Source organism: Mustela erminea, chromosome 6, assembly GCF_009829155.1.
Source record: "Mustela erminea isolate mMusErm1 chromosome 6, mMusErm1.Pri, whole genome shotgun sequence".
Classification (NCBI taxonomy): domain Eukaryota; kingdom Metazoa; phylum Chordata; class Mammalia; order Carnivora; family Mustelidae; genus Mustela; species Mustela erminea.
This window is the reverse complement of record NC_045619.1, coordinates 106,358,028-106,376,421: the sequence shown is the minus strand read 5'-3', so window position 1 is coordinate 106,376,421 and position 18,394 is coordinate 106,358,028. Positions and strand designations below refer to the sequence as shown.

Here is an 18,394-nt window from a genome sequence, read left to right as displayed (position 1 = left end):
TTAAGCATCTGACTTTGGCTCAGGGCATGATCTCAGGGTCCTTGGATCGAGTCCCCGCCCCCTATCCAGCTCCCTGCTGAGAGGGGAGCATGCTTTTCCCGCTCCCTCTGCTTGCTACTCCCCCTGCTTGGGCTCTCTCTCTCTGTCAAATAAATGAATAAAATAAAATAAATCTTAAAAAAATAAAATCCTGGGGCATGTTAGAAGGAGCTTGTTTGATAAACACCAGGTGTATTAATTAATTAATTAATTAATTAATTAAAAGTAGGCTCTGTGGCCAATGTGGGGCTTAAACTCAGGACCCCGAGATCAAGGGTCGCATCCTCTATGGACTGAGCCAGCCAGGGCCCCAACAGCAGGGGTTTTAATATGAATAACTTGGTTGTGGTGAGGCGAATTGAGGAAGTATCAGAATGCCAATCGGCAGCGCGATTGTGAAGCTGGGATGGGAGGCATAGACCGAAAGAAACAAAGAATGCCTCGGCTGCCATTTAGGCAACACTTTATTTCTGTTTGCTGGGGCTGGGGAAACAAATGTGCACATTTATAAAAACAAGATAAAATCACTTATATTCCCATTGCCCAGAAAAATCCGTTGTTTCTTTTGGTCTTTTTAAGAAAATGAATACATCTATAATATATACGATCCAAAATTAGTATCACATTGCATTTACAGTATTTTAAAACATTTTATTTGGAAATAATTCCAAACTTAACAGAAAGTTGCAAAAGTAAAAAGAACACACAGAATACCTGTCCACCCTTTACCCAGATATGGTTTCTTGTTAACATTTTACTCCATCTGCCTTGTCATTTGTTTTCTTTGTCATCTGTCTGTATCTATCATCTATATCAATAAAAAGTGTAAAGGTGAGTTACTTACATCATGGCTCTATCACCCCTGAATACTTCTGTGTGTATTTCCCAAGACTAAGGAATTTTCTCCTCCATAACCACAGTTGTCAGCTTTATAAATTTACATTAATTTAAGAATTTCATCTAATCTACCAATCATATTCCAGTGTTATTGACTGAGCCAAAAATGTCCTTTCTAACATTTTCCCCATCCAGCACGGTCTAGGGTCAGGCATTACACATAGTTGTCAAATATCTTTAGCCTCCTTTTTTCTGGAACATTTTCATAGTCTTTATCTTTTCTGACATTTACATTTTGAAGAATGCAGTGCCTCATGCCCCAGCCCCTAATAGATAACACTTTTTCTTGTAATTGAAGCCTCTTCGTTTTGTTTGTCTGATGTTGCTTTGTGATTAGATCGAGGTCACACATTCTCTCAGGAACACCGCACAGGTGATGCTGCGTCTTTCTCAGGATGTCACATTTGGAGGCTGGCTACCCTTCCTTGGTAATGTTAATTTTGATCACCTACTCAAGGTTTGCCCAATTTCTCCACTATACTCTTACTGTTTTTTTCCCTCCTTTGCAACTTATTAGTTTATGGGGAGACAATTTCTGATCATGCAAATAGTCTACTCCTCATGAAAATTTCCCCTTAAATTTAGTACCCATTGATGATGCTTGCCTGCTGATGATGCTTGATGGTTGCCAAATGATCATTTTCCAAGGCTGGCATTTCCTCGACATCTGTCAGTTAGCCTTTGTCACTCTGCTAAAACACGAGACCTCCCTTTTATTATTGTTTTTTAATTCAGAAGGACTCATTAATTATTCTCAGTTCAATTTTTCCACATGTTAGAAAAGCCACGTTATCTTATCACATTCCCCCTGTACACATTCCCCCCCCCCCATACATTCCATCTGGGGCTTGTCATTCTTCTCTCCACTCTGCACTGATAGGCCTGTGGCCTGCTGCATAGCTGCCTTCCAGAGATTTTTACTTCTTACCATCTGAGAAATTTCAGGCCTTTTTTCTGTGTTGGATCCTGTTTCCTAATTCCTGTGCTTTCTTCCTTCCTCATTTTATTTTTGTTTTTAAAGTAGGTTCTATCCCAATGCGGAGCTTGAAGTCATGACCCAAAGATCAAAACCTGAGCTGAGACCAACAGTCAGAAGCTCAACTGCCTGAGCCACTCAGGTGTCCCCTCTTCCTAAGTTTTGTTTTACATTTTGACACATTCTTACCTTTTTTTTTTTTTTTTTTTTAAGATTTTATTTATTTATTTGACAGTGAGAGACTGAACACAAGCAGGGGAAGTCGGAAAGGGAGAAGCAGGCTTCCCACTGAGCGGGGAGCCTGATGCAGGGCTGGATCCCAGGACCTTAGGATCATGACCTGAGCCAAAGGTAGACACTTAACCAACTGACCCACCCAGGCGCCCCACATTCTTACCTTTTATTTATTTATTTAAAAAGATTTTATTTATTTATTTGACAGAGAGAAATCACAAGTAGACGGAGAGGCAGGCAGAGAGAGAAAGGGAAGCAGGCTCCCTGCTGAGCAAGGAGCCTGGTGTGGGACTCGACCCCAAGACCCTGGGATCATGGCCCAAGCTGAAGGCAGGGGCTTAAACCACAGAGCCACCCAGGTGCCCCACATTCTTACCTTTTAAAAAAAGTTGGGCAACCAGTGAATTTTTTTTCTGAGAACATGTCTGTCTAGAAATATCGTTACTTTTACTCTCCCTTTATTGATAGTTTGGATATTTAATTCTGGGCTGGAAATTATTTTCCCTCAGAATTTTGAAGGCGTCTCTCTAGTGTCATTTAGCTTCTATTGCTGTGCGAGGGAAGGCCAAGGTCATTCTGATTCCTGATTCTTTTGATGTAACTGGATACTTTGTTTATAATGATACTTTTTTGGTATTCACTTTGGATATTTTCATTTAAGAGATTTCCTCCATCTATAATGATCTAAAATTTCTCAGCATAGCTTTTTTTTTTTTAAAGATTTTATTTATTTATTTGACAGAGAGATCACAAGTCGGCGGAGAGTCAGGCAGAGAGAGAGAGAGAGAGAAGCAGGCTCCCGCTGAGCAAAGAGCCCGATAGGGGGCTCGATCCCAGGACACTGAGATCATGACCTGAGCGGAAGGCAGTGGCTTAATCCACTGAGCCACCCAGGCGCCCCTCTCAGCATAGCTTTTAATTAATCATGCAGAGCTCTACTGTGGGTTCCTTCAATATGAAGATCTATAGACACATAGACATCTTTTCAGTTCTGAAAACTTCTTTTGTGTTTTTTTCTTTGTTAATTTCTTCCTTGTGTTTTGTTATTCTCTTTTTCCAGAAAGCTATTTGTCAGATACTGGATTTCCTTGACTGACACTTTAATTTTCTTATTATTTCTCTTTTATTACCCATTGTTTGGATCAACTGTCTGGGAGATTTCCTTGACTTTCTCTTCCAAACCTATCAGCGAGATGTTTACGTTAGCTATCATATTTTTAATTTCTAAAAGCTTTTTTTTAAAGGTTTTTTTCTTAGAACACACTATCCTATTCATGAATAGACTATAATATCTTGTTATCTGAGAAAATTATTTGTTTTCTTTTTTTTAAGATTTTATTTATTCATTCATTTGTCAGAAAGAAAGAGAGAGAGAGAGAGCACACAAGCAGGCAGAAAGGCAGAGAGAGAAGCACGCTCCCTGCTGAGCAAGGAGCCTGGTGTGGGACTCGACCCCAAGACCCTGGGATCATGGCCCAAGCTGAAGGCAGGGGCTTAAACCACAGAGCCACCCAGGCGTCCCATTGTTTTCTTGAAAAAAAAAAAAAAGTTTTTCCATTCACCTTGTCTCTTGGTTTTACTTTTTCATTTTTTTTTTAAATTTTATGTCAAAGATATTCCTTGGTTCCTTTATTGCCCTCACACTTAAGAATGAACTATTAATCAGTTCATTGGAGACCTTGACAGTATGGAAGCTCTTTGATTTACTTTATTGTAGGCAAGTTTTTAAAGACCGATTTTATTCTAATTAAAAAAAATGTTTAGCGGCACCTGGAAGGCTCAGTTGTTAAGCATCCGCCTTTGGCTCAGGGTCCTGGGATTGAGCCCTGAGTCTGGCTTCCTGCTCAGGGGGAAGCCTACTTTTCCCTCTCCTCCTGCTGTTCCCCTTACTGTCCTCTCGCTCTCTCTTTCTCTGTTAAATAAAAAATTAAATCTTTAAAAAAAATAAAACTGTTTAATTGTGGTAAAATACACATAAAATTTATCAGCTTAACCATTTTTTAAGTGTATAGCTCAGTAGTATTAATATATGCACATTGTTGTGCAACCAATCTCTAGAACTCTTTTCCTCTTGCAAAACTGAAATTCAATGTCCATTAAATAACAACTCTATATTTCCTGTTTCCCCTAACCCCTGATAATACTCTTAATACTTTTCATCTTTATTAATTTGACTACTTTAGGTATCTCCCATGAGCAGAATTGTACAGTGTTTGTTTTTTTGTTACAGGCTTAATTCACTTAGCATAATGTCTTTAAATTTCATCATATTGTACCAGGTGTCAGAATTTATTTCCTTTTTAAGGCTGAATCATATTCCATTGTATGTATTTACCACATTTTGCTTATCCACTTACCTGTTAATGGACATTGGGGTGCTTTCTCCTTTTGGCTATCATGCATAATGTTGCTATGAACATGGGTATATAAATATCTCTTTAAGGGGCACCTGGGTGGCTCAGTTGTTAAGCATCTGCCTTAGGCTCAGGTCATGATCCCAGGATCCTGGGATCAAGCCCCACATTGGGCTCCCTGCTCAGTGGGAAACCTGCTTCTCCTTCTCCCCCTCCCCTGCTTGTGTTCCTGCCCTTGCTCGCTCTCTCTATCAAATAAATAAATGAAATCTTAAACAAATATATCTCTTTAAGACTATGCTTTCAATTCTTTTGAGCATATACCTGGAAGGAAAATTGCTGGATCAAATAGTAATTCCATTTTTAATTTTTTGAAGAACCATTAAGTGGTTTTCCATAGTGTTTGCCCCATTTTACATTCCTACCAATAGGGCTCAAAGGTTCTAATTTTTCTACATCCTGATCAAGATTCTAAAATTACTATTAGCCATCCTAATGGGTATAGGCAAGCTATTTTATGTGTATAATTTTGGACCCTGCTTTTTCCACAGAAAAAGATCTTGGACAATTTTTGCATGTCAATGGACATTTAAACATGATTTTTAATGGCCATATTATTATTATTTTTTAAGGATTTTATTTACTTATTTGAGAGAGAGAGAGAACATGAGTGGGATAGGGGCAAAGGGGCAGAGAGAGAGAGGTAGCGGAAGAAGGAGAAGCAGTCTACTTACTAAGCAGGGAGCCCGGTGTGGGGCTTCATCCCAGGACCCAGGAATCATGATCTGAGCTGAAGGCAAGAGCTTAACTAGCTGAGCCACCCAGGTGGCTTAACAGATCCCATAATGTGGTATTTTAATTTGTTTCCAGTACTTTTTAGGGTAGAAATCTTTGTGTACATCCCTGATATTTTCTTTAGCTGATAAGGTCCTAGAGGTTGAATTCCTGGGTCAAAGCCTATATATAATTTTTTTTTTAGATTTTACTAAAAATCTAAGATTTTTAGTAAAAAATAAGATTTTACTTATTTTTTAGAGAGAGAACAAGCCAAGGGAAGAGGTGGAGGGAGAGGAAGAAGAAGGCTTCCTTCTGAGCGGAGAGTTGGATGTGGGACTTAATCCCAGGGATCTGGGATCATGACCTGAGTAGAAGACAGACTATCAACCAACTGAGCCACTCAGGCATCCCTGAAGCATATGTAATTTTAATATATATTGTCAGATTTCTTTCCTAAAAGATTGCATCAGTTTATATTCCTACTAGCAGTGTAAGAGTATCATCTGCACTGAATATTATCAGACAATATTAATTATTATTATTTTTTAAAGATTTTATTTATTTATTTGAGAGAGATCACAAGTAGGCAGAGAGCTAGGCGGGGGGTTGGGAGGGAGCAGGCTCCCTGCTGAGCAGAAAGCCCAATGCGGGGCTCCATCCCAGGACCCTGAGATCATGACCTGAGCTGAAGGAAGAGGCTTAACCCACTGAGCCACCCAGGTGCCCCTTAATTAATTATTTTAAAGTAAGCTCTTCACCCAACATGGGACTTTAATTTATGACCCCGAGGTCAAGAGCCCCATGCTTCACCCATTGAGCCAGTCAGGCATCCTTCAGACATTATTTTAATGTATGATCATAAATACAAGGTCAGCAAGAATATACATAACTGACAACAATGGTTAAATCTGAGAATAAAACTGGTTCTGATGTATGAGTGGTCAAATAAAATGTTTTTACTTTTATTGTGTGTATTTTTCAATAAGAATGTGATCATGTAATATTTATGTAAATTATTTTAATTTCCTAAATTAACACAGAAGTGAGTGAAATGACACACTTATTTTAATATGCGTGTTTTTTAATTTTATTAAAATTAAAAATTTTTTCATATTTATTGTATTATCCTTTTGTGAAATATCTACTCATACCATTGGTCTGTTATTCTTGTTAGAACTTTTTATACACAAGCTCTCTCTACCATTCATGATTCTCCCCCTTTTTCATGTTTACTTCTGAAGTTTATTTTCAACTTCCAGAAGATTAAAGTTTTATGTAGTTACATTTTGTCCCTCTTTTACATTATGATTTATGTCTCATTTTTATACTTAGAAAGTCCTCCATTCTGAGGGATACTCATCTGTGTATCTTTTATTTTGTTTTATGTGTATCTTTGTTTACCATTTCACTCTTGAATTCAACTGTAATTTATTTTAGTGTATGTTTTGATAAGGAATCAACCCAAACGGTTAATTAATCATCCCAACACCATTTTAAAAGTAAACCATTCCTTTCTTGGTTGATTTGAAATGCTACCTTTACCAAACAAATTGTTCATGCTTTGTATCTGATTTAGGCTTTTTACTCAGCTTCCGATGGTGTTACTGGGAAGAGTGAGTAGTCATCCACGAAATGACTTGTTCTGGAGTATTGCTGCTCAGATAATGAACGGTCTGGTTAAAGGGATGTATTGAAACAACCAATTTGGAAACGTAAGAGAATGATTTTGTTGGAGTCCTTAGTATTTAAGAGGGGCTGTGATGACTAAACATTTTAATCTTGTTTTTGAACACTGCTAATAGGGTGTGCAGTCATCACCCAGTTGCAAGGCACAGTTCCAAGGGCCATTCTAAAGAACTCCCTTCCTACATGCCGCCACACTCTCATTTCCCTCCGGTCCCAGCTAATTTAAGAAGCCATCAGGTGTGTGTTTGTGTGCGCGTGCGGCAGTAGCGGGAGAGGAAGAGGGCTTAATGAGCGAATGTGTCCACCCTACCTCGGTTTGCTGAGCCTGCCTGAGGTGGAATCTGTAAAGGACTGTGATGACCATTCTAAAGAACACTTAAAATCCTGTTTTTCTTTTCCTGCAGTATCCCTCGCGTGCACGGATGGATCCGAGAAGTTCCTACCCACCCCATCGCTTCATTCTATCTGGGGATTGGGTTTGTGAGATCTCTCAGTAAGGCGCCGAAATGCTCCTCGTTAGCTTGCCGAGTCCGCCAGGGGGCAGCAGAGACCTGGCGGCAGCAAAAGTAAAGGGAGTTTGGGGGAGATGGAGGCAGTAGGAGTGACTCGGAGAAATTGGCCTTGGCACGTCGTAGTCAGCGTCGCGCTGCCAGGTTGCTCTACGGCTTTCGGCAGATTGCCTTGCGGCTCGTCTCCCTGGACTTAATTTTTAGCTCCTCCTCCTGTCCTCCCCGCCTGCCCCGGTCTCGTCGTACTCGATTTGGACCTTCTTCCCAGAGTTCTCTTGCAGTTCTTTCCCAGGCTCCTCCGCGCGGCTCTACCTAAACTCTCTTCTTGCATTTAGCCTAGACCGAGCTCCCTGCGTGCACCGCGCGCTGCCTGAGGCGCGTAAGTGAAGAGGAAGGGAGGGAGGACGGTCCAATTGGGGTGGTTCCGGCCCGGGGTTGTGGAGCGTGGGCGGCGCAGATTCTGAGTAGATCGATTGGGGAGGCGGTTGAGGTCGTCCTGAGGGCTCCAGCAGCGTGGTCCCGAGACCGGGGCCTGTACTAGTTAGAACAGTAGGAGTTCAGGGTCAGGGCTTAACTGAGAGTTTGGTTAGGAGGGACAGGGGTTCAGGAGACTTGGACCAACACCCCGAGACCCCACGACGGGGTGCAGGCGGCGTATTGTTAATTGTGGCGTGGCGGTCCCATGCACGGGCGTGAGACCTCCCCAATGCTGCCTGTTGACAGGAGTGAAGGGTGCTGAAGTTTGTGTCCATAGCTAGGCGGAGTCGAGAGGAGTGGCCCAGTTGGGAAGGAATTACTCATCTAAAGGAATCTGACATTGGTGTTTTGCCGCATAGTTAGCCTTCTTAGGTTTTTTTTTTTTTTTTTTTTAATTGAGATGCAATTCATATACGATTAAACTCATACATTTAAACAGTTCCGTGGGCTTAGTATATTCACAAGGTTGTGCAACCATCACCATTATCTAGTCCCATAACATTTTTATCACCCTGAACAGAAACCCACAACTCCTTAGCAGGCACTTCTCATTTGCCCCCATCCCCACCTCGCTAATCTGTTTTTTGCCTCTGAATTTGCCAATTCTAGATATTTCGCATAAATGGAATCCTACAGTTTTTGTGTGTTGGGCACATTTTCACCAAGCGTAACGTTTTCAGGGTTCATGCCTATTGAAGCATTGTCAATACTTCACTCCTTTTTATGGCTGAATAATATTAATAATCGCTTGTAGGGATATACCACATTTTGTTTCTACATTAGTTGATGAACATTTGGGTTGTTTCTACTTTTGGCTTCCTAGACCTATTAAGGTCTATTCCTCCACAGAACTCACAGTCTGAGGCACGTTTTTAAATATAATTCTCCTAAGCCAGCGTTTAACTCTGGGATTGGCTCAGGTATTTTAGTGGCCTCAGGTCTGGTATCTTTTAGGGTAAGTTATCTTTTAAAGTCCTCTCTTAAACCGCTAATTGTAGTGGTAACTAGCAGAGAAATATTTGTGTTGCTGCATGATGTGTGCCATGACCTTGTGATACAAACTGGGTGTAGGTGGATGAGTGAATGAAAAAGGTAGCTGATAGAACTATGGGAGAGCGGTTTTATCTCAAAACCAAACAAAAAAAACCTGTAGTTGATCCTCATTATTCATAGACTCTTTTTTTTTTTTTCAGAGATTTTATTCATTTATTTGACAGAGATCACAAGTAGGCAGAGAGGCAGGCAGAGACAGAGGGGGAAGCAGGCTCCCCACTGAGCAGAGAGCGTGATGTGGGGCTCCATCCTAGGATCCTGAGATCCTGACCTGAGCCGAAGGTAGAGGCTTAACCCGCTGAGCCACCCAGGTGCCCCTATTCATAGAGTCTTTATTTGGGACGTACCTACCCATAAATTTTTGTAACCCCTAAATCAACACTCATAGTGTTTTGAGATATATTTAGTGTCACATTTTTCTCATTTTTGTACTTTTTGTTAGTGATTTCGCAGTTTGGAATGGCTTCCAAGCATGTGGCCGAAGTGCTGTCTAGCATTACAAGTCCAAGAAGGCTGTGATGTCTCTTACAGAGAAAAGAAAGCTTCTTTTAGATAAGTATTGTTCAGGTATGAGTTACATGCTTCTGGCTGTGAGGTCAGTATTAGTAAGTTAATATATATTGAGTGAGGTATCTTTCAGTAGAAACACACATGAAACAAGATTCTGTATTGACTAGTTTAAGAAAATGGGACCAGAGGCTTACAAGGACCTAACCCTGTGTTTCTCCTTGGAGCAAATGGTTCAGTATTTGATAATTCAGTGTTCACGATGACTTCATAGAACTACCATGAATGAGAATTGACTGTATAACCAATGTAATTATTCAAGGACAGAAAGCCTAGTGTGGATATTCTTCTATCTCTATAACTTCTAACATTTTTCCACTCAAGGCATTCGTTTTTAATACCATACTGGCAGTTTTAAAGTGAAGAGAAGCTAAAATAAAAGTAAAATGCTCTAGTGCTGGGTCAGGACTATGTTAAGTGCTGGAGATTCAGTAATTAGTATATGGCCTTTCTGTTCTTGAATGCCTGAGTGTGGATTAGAGTGTAGTATGTGCCTTTTTTTTTTGGAATGTGTGTTTTGATGTATGTCTAAAATGCTAGAGAACATAGGATTGATTCTGTTTAGAGTGTAACCTGCATAAGGCTTCAAAGAGAAGATGACATTTGAAGTTTCACAACATGTTACAGCAGCATGTACATACCTGAAAATAAAAGAAAAAAAAACTTGGTCTCTAATCCTGCTGTTCTTTATCCTTGCAATCAGATCCTTGCTGTCACTGAGTTGCCAGTTCTGTCCCCTGTAATACATATCCAGAGTCCATTCTTTCTTCACATGGCCATGATCTTCCTTTATCAGTTTCTCTCTGGACTGTTGGAACAGATTCCTAACTTATCCCTCCCTCATTCACTGTTGACAAAGAGCCTTCTGATGCCTGAATATAATCTCATCATTCTCAGCTTAAAATTTCCATTGCTGTCCCAAGGTTTATAAACTAATGTTTCAAACTTTTTAAGGTGACTAATATTACCCTCTATGCCCTGCCTATCTTGTCTTTTTTTTTTTTAAGATTTTTTTTTTATTTCATGGAGAGGAGGGGGAGTGGTGGAGAGAGAAGCAGGCAATCCACTGAGCAGAGAGCCTGATGCTGGGGTCTGTCCCAGTATCCTGGGATCATGACCTGAGCCGAAGGCAGACGCTTAGGCAACTGAGCCACCAAGGTGCCCCCTGTCCTTTCTTTAATACAGATGAGAAAAGGTCAGACAAAAGAGGAAAATTTCCTTATGTAACATGCCTCATTCCTTATTCCTTCCTTCCTTCTCTCCACTTATAATTAGAAATGCTTTTAGGTGAGAAGGAAGTAGATCAGAATAAAAACATTTTTACAAATCTCATTGACCTTCTTAATATAACTCAAAATCATCCATTTCTCGCTCATAGACCCTGTCCTGGTTCAATCTCTTTACCTTTCCATCCTACACATCTTTTTTCTTTTCTTTTCTTTTTTTTTTTTTTTTTTTTTGAGAGGGTGGTGGAGGGGCAAGGGAGATGGGAGAGAGAGAATCTTAAGCAGGCTCCATACCCAGTGCAGAGCCCAATGTGGATCCCAGCGGGGGGCTCAGTCTCACAACCCTGAGATGGTGGCCTGAGCCAAGATCAAGAGTCGGAGCTTAACTGACTGAGCTACCCAGGTGTCTCCATCCCACAAATCTTTTCTTGGTTATATGATTTTATTTCTCTAAGACAATACCTATCAGAATAATTCTTGGGTCATATGGCAGATGCATGTTTAATTTCTAAAGAAATTATCAGTTTAATTTCCAAAATTATAAAACACAATTCTTCTAGAAGAAAATCTAAAAGGATAGCTTCATGACACATCCGAGGGTGTGCAGAGCTTTCTTAGACAAGACTTAGAAAGCAATACCCACTTAAAAAATGTGATAACAACAAATTCAAAACTTCTCATCAAAGACAACTCTAAGAAAATGAATAGGCAAGCACCAAGACACCTACCTAACAAAAGACTGACCTCCAGAATATAAAAAGAGCCATTAGGGTTCAAGGCCTGGGGATAATCCTCTGTGGCCTGCTGTTCTACCCTCTGAACCCAAGTCATTAGTCTTTTTTCATGGAGGGTAACGTGCTTACAGCTGAATAGTTTTTTCATTCTTTTTCCAGCCAGCTGTGTATGAGAATTCTAGTTGCTTCACTTCCTTGCCAACTTTTGGTGCTGTAGTTTTTATTTTTAGCCATTCTGGAGGGTATGGAGGGGTATGTCATTATGGTTTTAATTTTAGTTCTTGATTACTAATGATTTTGGAACACTTTCCTAGGCTTGTTCACATTTGTGTATCTTCCTTTAAGTACTTGCTCAGATTTTTGACCACTTAAAGTTGGGTTATTTGTCTCTATTATTGAGTTGCAGGAGTTATATCTTTTTTATGTTCTAGATATCAGTCTTTTGTGGTTGCCTAATCATTTTCAGAGTGCTCTTTGGTAAGCAAGGTATTACATTTTGGTGTAGTCATATTTATCCTTTTTTTTTTAATTGTTACTACTTTCTGGGTCTTGTCTAAGAAATTTTGACTACCTTTAGGATGTGAAGATACAGTTCTATATTTTCTTCTAGAAATTTTATCATTGTAGCTTTTATATTTAGGCCTATGACCCATCTCTATTCTTTGTGAATTGTGTGAAAAATATTTTGTGGAAAATATAAAATTTTTTCTCCATATGGAGATCCAGTTATACCACCACCATTTGTTGAAAATGTCATTGCATTACATTTGTACCTTAGCAATTCCGATTGCCGTTCAGATGACTGTATAAATGGTGGTTGGTTTCTGGGCTTTTTTTGTGTGTTCTACTGATTTTTTGTCTTAATTTAAGATTTATTTATTTGTTTATTTTAGAGAGAGAGTGTGTGCAAGAGTAGGGGGAGGGGCAGAGGGAGAGGGAGAGAATCTCTAGCAGACTCCCCGTTGAGCATGGAGCTCAATGCAGGGCTTGATCCCACAACCCAGAGACCTTGACCCTGAGACCATGACCTGAGCCAAAAACCAAGAGTCAGCCACCTAACCAACTGAGCCACCCAGGTGCCCCACGACTGATCAATTCTTATGTCAGTTTTAATTACTTCTCTTTTAATTATTGTAGCTTTATAGTGAGCCATGAGTTTGACTGTGTGACATCAACTTTGTTGATGGTCTTTCAACTTTGTTGTTTTTCAAAATTGATTTGGACAGTCTAGTTCCTTTGCATTTTCCATATAAATATTAGAACCATTTTATCAATGTCTATAAAAAAGTCTTTTAGGGGGCACCTGGGTGGCTCAGTGGGTTAAAACCTCTGCCTTCGGCTTGGGTCATGATCCTGGGGTCTGGGATCGAGCTCCACATCGGGGTCTCTGCTCCAAGGGGAGCCTGCTTTCTCCTCTCTCTGCCTGCCTCTCTGCCTGCTTGTGATCTCTGTCTGTCAAATAAATAAATAAAATCTTTAAAAAAAAAAAGTCTTTTAGGATTATAACTGGGGTGACATTTAATCTTTAGGTCAACTTGGGAAAAATTAACATCTTAATGGTATTGATTATCGAAACATATGAACATGATATATCTCCCTTTGCGGTCTTTTTCTTTTCTTTTTTTTTTTTTAAAGATTTTATTTATTTATTTGACAGAGATCACAAGTAGGCATAGAGACAGGCAGAGAGAGAGGGGGGGAAGCAGTCTCCCTGAAGAACAGAGAGCCCTATGTGGGGATTGATCCCAGGACCCTGGGAGCTTTAACCCCCTGAGCCACCCAGGTGCCCCCCTTTTTGCTAGGTCTTTATTTCTTTAAGACTGTTTGTAGTTTTTTTTTAAAACAATTTTTTATTTTTTTATTGACATATAGTGTATTATTAGCCTTAGGGGTACAGGTCTGTGAATTGTCAGGTTTACAAACTTCACAGCACTCACCGTAGTGCATATCTTCCCCAATGTCCATAACCCCCCCACCCTCTCCCTCCCTCCACCAATCCTCAGTTTGTTTTGTGAGATTAAGAGTCTCTTACGGTTTGTTTCCCTCCTGATCCCATCTTGTTTCATTTATTCCTTTCCTATCCCCCAAACTCCCCACGTTGCCTCTCAACTTCATATCTGTTTGTAGTTTTTAGTGGGAAGATCTTATATATCTTTCATTAAATTTATTCCTAATTATGCCTTTTTAACTCTAATGTAAGATGGAGTCATCATTTTTATTGTTATTTTGTATATAATGGGCCATTTTTCTTTGACTGCTTCCCAGATTTTCTCTTTATTTATTTTTTTCAGCAGTTTGCCTACAGTGTGTCTAGGTGTGATTTTCTTTGTTTTTATTCTTCTTGAGGTTTTCTAACCTTAAATCTATAAATTTATGCCTGTCACCCAATTTAGGAAATTCCAAGTCATTAATTTTTTTTTGGTACTGTTTTGTTTTCCATTGGCTTTAACCTCTTTTTTTGGGACTTCATTTATATTTGTGTTAGCTGTTTTTATATTATTCTACAGGACCTTGAGACTCTCATTATTTTCAGTTTGTCTTTTTCTCCTTTTCAGATTATATAATTTCTATGGCACCATCTTTAAGTTCATTGACTCTTTTTTGTCTTTAATTTTGTATTTTGTGAACAGGATTGATAGATGATTTATCAATTCCTAGTTCAAGAACAGTTCCTATTCTTTTGGAAGTGTGGTGAGTATGGTTTCTTTATTAGAAGGCAAAAAAGCCAAAAAAGGGACATGGTTATATGTCCTGTGATTTTGAATTTTCTCTTGTCTTGTAGGATCTATACTCTGCCCTCTCTGTTCTTCACAGTGTCATTTCAAAAGGCACCTCATTCTTTTTTGCCCTCTTCTCCCCAGAAATACGGGCTTTCCAAGATTGCCTCCTTGAGTAGTGTATATGCTTTTTTTCATGGACTGCTCTGACCTACCAGAACTCTGTCAGTATCTTCATTCTTCGTGTGGGTTATCTTCTGGGAGCAATTTTAGTTCCATCTTTGGCTCTCCATCTTCCTCTCTCTCCTGTGCATTTCTCTTCCCATCCTTGTCCCTCCTTCCTCTCCTTGAAGAGTTAAGATGTGCATTTGAGAAATATCTCCACCAGAAGTTGGTGTTTATTTTTTCTAATTTCAGGCAATTTGAAGCTTGTAGTATTTTCAGTCTTCTCATTATATTAGAAGATACAGGATATTTGTGGTTTTATTTGTTCCTCTTTTTGGTCTGCATTGGTTGTATTGGGATATTTGGATTTATATAGCTGCCCTAACTGTGGCTGTGCAGAAAGTCTTTCCTAATATTTTATTTTGAAACATTTGAAGCTTTCAGAAAAGTTATACAAGGATTGCCTGCATATCCTTCACCTAGATTCATAAATTTGTTACTTTATCTTCCTCTCCTCCTCTTTGTGAATGTGTGCACACACACACATTTTATTAGTTGATTGATTTGAGAGTAAGTTGCAGAAAACATGGCAGTTCACTCCACTACTTCATCATATATCTCCTAAGGACAAGATCATCCTCTTACATAACTCTGATGCAAATTTAACAACAGTGCAATGCATTTGAATAATATGCAGTCCATCATCCGAATCCCCTCTAGACTATCCTTTACAGTTTTTTTTTTCCCCTGATCTAAAATCCTTTCAAAGAACCACACTGTAGTTGTAGTTGTTGTGCGTTGTGTATCTTTAATCTCTTGATCTAGAAGAGTTCATTTGCTTTGTTTTATTTTATTCTATATTTTGCTTTGTTTTATTTATTTATTTTTTAAGTAATTTTTAAATTTTTTTTATAAAGATATAAAGTATTATTAGCCCCAGGGGTACAGGTCTGTGAATCACCAGGTTTACACACTTCACAGCACTCAACCAAAGCACATACCCTCCTTTGTTTTACTTTTTAAGACATTGACATGGTGTGAATCCAAATGTTAGAGGTTTCAACTTGTCTAATTATTTCCTCTTGATTAGAGTCATGATTAAATTGGTAGAACTACTCCTTAAGTGACGTTGTGACCTTTTTAGTATATCCATCAGGGAGCTTATGATGGGACTATCACTGGTGACATTATGTTTGATTACCTGATTAAGGTAGCATCTACTAGATTTCTCAATTGTAAAGGTATCTTTTGCTTCCCCTATATTTTTCTTCAAACATACGTAACTTATCTGAGAGAAGAGCCCAGGATGTGCCGTAGAGGTGAGGGGAGTGAGACAGGAAAGAAAGGGCATTTATCAGAGGGTGAGGTGCATGGCCAAGCCAGTTACCACTAGTGGGCAACCAAACCTAATTTCACTGGGAAACTCAAGCCAATGTAGAACTCACAGCTCAGTGTTATCTCACAAAGTGGGTAAGAGATCTAGGGTCTTTAAACACCAGCTCCCATCAGTCAGTAGTGGAGGGCTGCTCCCAAGGGCATCGGTTCTCTGGTGCTTCCAATTTACCATGAACAGGCACAAAATGGGCCCTGGATGCCAAAAAAGGCCCTCAGATAAAGAGATACAAATGTTGGCATTTGGCAGTTAGGCCTAGGTGCATGATTGTGGTAAGAGCTGAAGGGATAGTTAGCAGAGTGTCCATGGTATCTCTATACCTGGGAACCCCAGAATCTAGACTTGAGGCAAAACCTTATGTGCTATGATTTCTTCAGGAAGCAGAAGTGAGGAAAGGGAGATTGAGGAGAGAAGGAAGATTAAGTCATTTCAAGGGGACATTTCCAAGCTGGCCACCCCTTGATTAACAAGTACAACTGACTGCTTGATCTCTTAATGCTGTCTCTTAGAAGCATGTATGAAGCTCTGTATCCCAGGACAGCCCCTTCCCCACCAAAGAAAGGAGGGAGAAGAATTTAACCCTCAGCTTCTGTATCTCATCGGTAAAAGGTTTGCCGCATGCTGTATTCCCTCCCTCAGATTTCCAGGTTGTGCATGTGTGGGCATCAGGTGGGTCCCACAGGTTATCACACCTTCAAGGTGAGAGGGGAGCCCCGGGAGGGAGTGAGAGGCAAATGGCATGAGCAGGAGGTGAGGGACTGGTGGTCGTGCCTCTGTGCATTCAGTTAGAACTCAATGCGTATTTGGTCTATCTCATGGCAACCGGGGTAGAAAAAGTAGTCAAGGGCCTCAGATATCGGCAAGGCAAAGAAGATTTGAGGTGCTGCATAAGATATGCCTGATAAATGTGGAAGACTCCAGATTTTTGTTTAGCAAGTGTGCACATACACACACACACAAAACATACATGAACTTGATCACATACAGGAAAAAGAGTTTTCTGTTGTTGTTGGTGATCCAGTCAAATTTTACTTCCTTCCATATTTTTTGATATATGTGTAAAGCTTTCTATAATAAAGATGTTGTAATTTTATAATGGGAAAATGATTGTAGACAGTTTTAGAAAGGAAGGCAGTCAGCTTTTTCTCAAATAGTAACTGGCAGGGGAAAAAAAATGATTCCATGTTTTACTTTGTGGGCAGAGATGAAATTGTCCTTTTCTGTGATAAAAGGTTGACTCTTCTAAGATATTGTTTAGAAAAATAGCAAGTTGCTTTTGAAGTGTGAGAAATATTAACTCTTGCCTTATAAAATCAGTTTCTAAGGAATTAAAAAATATACTTTGTCTCTGTATCCTACACTATGTACTTCATCATCCATCCATCCATCCATCCATTCACTTAATCACTCCCCCAATGAATGCTTCCCTTCCTGACCCCTTAGGGGGAACAGGTTACCATGCTGCTCACTGAGGGGCCAAGAAGAATCAAGAATCTCCTGCCTTCTAAGGGCTCACACTGGAGTGGGGAAAGCAGATGAAAGAGACAGTACTCACCAAATGCTTTCTTTCTTTTTTTTTTTTTTTTAAAGATTTTATTTATTTATTTGACAGATCACAAGTAGGCAGAGAGGCAGAGAGAGAGAGAGAGAGAGAGGAGGAAGCAGGCTCCCTGCAGAGCAGAGAGCCCGATGCGGGGCTCGATCCCAGGACCCTGGGATCATGACCTGAGCTGAAGGCAGAGGCTTTAACCCACTGAGCCACCCAGGCGCCCCCACCAAATGCTTTCTTATACTTCTAGCCTCCACTGCCTTTAAGTGGGAGCCTTGTGACAAGTTCTGTCCAGTGAACTGTGACCAGAAGTGATGCATATCGCTTCTGGCCTAAGGCAGCTACGAACCCGTGTGACTTTAACAACTCTTTCTTCCCTTGCAGTGATGACCTTGGAGGTCACATGTGCTTAGATGACACAGCCACCGGTTGGGCAGGGCCACCAGACTGGGTACCTGAAGGAATATAAACCTTCATTGTGTTATTTTATCTCCTTTTTTTTTATTGTGGCAAAATATACATAACAAATTTTTAACCATTTTTTAAAAAATATTTTATTTATTTATTTGACAGAAAGACAGTGAGAGCAGGAACACAAGCAGGGGGAGTGGGAGAGGTAGAAGCAGGCTTCCCACTGAGCAGGGAGCCAGATGTGGGGCTCGATCCCAATCACCACCAGAGCTGAAGGCAGACTCTTAACGATTGAGCCACCCAGGCGCCCCATATTTTTAACCATTTTTAAGTGTGTAGCTCGGTGGCTTTGGGTATATTCCCAGTGTATTTCCCTTTGTTTTTTTAACAAATAAGTGGACAGGTGCTCATTTGAGACTTTATAAATCTCCCCTACAACTTTCTTGTATCTAGTGATGATTTCTGCTGGGTACTGTTATTATCACATCATTTTATTTTTTAAAGATTTATTTATTTGAGAGGGGGAGTGAGTGAGAACGAACCCAAGCTGGGGGAGGAGCAGAGGAAGAGAGGGAAGCAGACTCCCGGCTGAGCAGGAAGCCCAGCGGTGGTTGATCTGGGACTCCAGGA

The 18,394-nt window shown here is 40.0% G+C and overlaps 1 protein-coding gene across 5 annotated transcripts in view; it reads left to right on the top strand.

Annotated features, from left to right (window-relative positions):
* Positions 1–7,744: 7,744 nt before the first annotated feature.
* Positions 7,745–18,394, top strand: part of RAD52 (RAD52 homolog, DNA repair protein) — a 36,703-nt gene continuing 26,053 nt past the window's right edge. For 3 of the 5 annotated variants that reach the window (XM_032349201.1, XM_032349200.1, XM_032349197.1), the window contains exons 1-2: positions 7,746–7,851; positions 9,445–9,569. The gene's annotated coding sequence lies outside the window, so the exon portion shown is untranslated. Of the gene's footprint in view, positions 7,852–9,444; positions 9,570–18,394 lie in introns of all 5 variants that reach the window. The other 2 variants (XM_032349202.1, XM_032349198.1) reach the window with 2 other exon arrangements.